Genomic DNA, 2,051 nt, shown 5'->3' on the forward strand with positions numbered 1-2,051 from the left:
AAATTTTTGGAAAATGGGCGTAGCCACGCCCACTTATGGTTACATGTGTATATCTTGGTAACCGCTGCACCAATTTCTTCCAAACTTGGCACAGTTGTTGGCCTTAGTACAGCTTACTAAATGGCTGAAAATTTTAAAAATCGGACAATAACCACGCCTACCTCCCATATAACGGTAATTTTGAGAAATACAAAATCTTCGATAAATCAGTAAAAATTAAAGCTAATTTATTCAAAATTGATGCTTGCAAAAATTCTTTACCAAGAAATACGTTTATGGTAAAATTTCGGGAAATGGGCGTGGCACCACCCACTTATGATCACATATATGTATATCGGTAACCCTTCTACCAATTTGTACCAAACTCGGTATTTTTATTGCGCTTGCCACATAAAAGCAAAACGTTGAAAATTATTGAAATCGGGCTAAAATTACGGCTGCTTTTCATATAACGGTAAATTTCAGAAATGCTTGAAATTTCAATATTTCGAAATTTAAGGACGCTAATTTACTTAAAATGTATACACCCCGGCTTACCATCTAGCGGTAGCTTTCGGAAAGGTGGAAAACATATATTTAATACTTGCGCCGGGTATTTAATGTTCGGCTCCGCCCGAACTTAGACTTTCTTACTTGTTTTAATTTCATTTAATTTTAAGGGGCCTATAAATGTATAGGTATATTTTTCATTAATTTTTTACTTAAAGTTTTTCCTGTTTTTTATTTAATTTTCTCTTAATTTTTAGTTTTTATTATTTTAAAAAGACAAACTTACGTTATTTTTAATTTAATTTAAGTTTTAAAAAATTTATTGCTAAAAGAAGAATTCTAAGACCTTGTCAGCAGATCTAGATTTATTTAAATTTTTAGTTTTTATTATTTTAAAAACACGAACTTACGTTGTTTTTAATTTAATTTAATTTAAAAAAAAATTATTGCTAAAAAGACGCAAGGCCTCGTCAGCAGATCAACTATTAGTCCTTCGAAAGACAAAAAAAAAAGAGCTTTCGAGATACCAGCAACGCCACAATCGACATTTGTCTTACGAAAGGCTTTTGCCTCTAGAAATTCTCTGAACTGTTTGATATTCGTATCAATTAAGGTGATCTCATAAATTTCAGTTCTATGTGCCCAGATCGTCCCTATTTATTCCGATTAAAGGCGATCACCTCGATTCAGCCCTAACACAAGGTGCATCAACCACTTCTCGAAATTAACTATTAATAGAAGCAAGTAAGTTCTCGAATCGCGACATTCGATATTGAACCTAACTGGAATGGAATTTTGATTTTATTGTGACGACGTTCGGTTAGCCAGTACGTTTCGTCAATTTAAAGTTCGATCAAGAATCCTGCTGTGTGCATATTTGTTTATATTCCAGGCATTGAATTAAACTCTCTTTAAAAACATTAAGAACAAGAATGAAACAAAAAATAATAATAATCCAGCAAATTCTCGACATTTTTTTTATTAAACCACTTCCGTTACTTACTCGAATGACTTCAAGAAGCAAAAGTGGATACTCAAAACACGAAATTGTTGCCGCTATGGCTTAAAGTAAACAATAAAAAGGCAAATTTAGCACTTAACAACTAAACGTTGGCAACAGCAACAAAACAACAACAACGACATCCAAATCGGTGGAGAAAAATAAAAATGAAACCAGGAACAACAACCAACCAACTAGAGAAAATAGAGTAAAGGAGATGTGTGTAACTACGGTTAGAAAATAAAATCATAACTGCAGCAACAACAACAACAACAACAATAAAAACTAATATTCAGCACTATAGTACTAAATGCATATTACACCCTTCACTAACAGCAACAACTACAGCCCCAGCTACAATCACGGCATTCACTAACAACGCCAGCGTCGATGGTGGCGGCGGCGGGCGAAAACAAAAATAATAACAACAACAATTGTTTTGCACATACAAAACAAAAAACTGGAGCAATTTGTGAGCACTAAGAATGAAATGCAGAAACAACAAATAACTAAAATGAAATAAAAATCCATATACATAGACATGCAACAAGAGAGGTGGCAA

This window comes from Rhagoletis pomonella, unplaced genomic scaffold (assembly GCF_013731165.1).
Source record: "Rhagoletis pomonella isolate Grant_MI unplaced genomic scaffold, Rhpom_1.0 Rhpom_scaffold_00007, whole genome shotgun sequence".
NCBI classification, from domain to species: Eukaryota; Metazoa; Arthropoda; class Insecta; order Diptera; family Tephritidae; genus Rhagoletis; species Rhagoletis pomonella.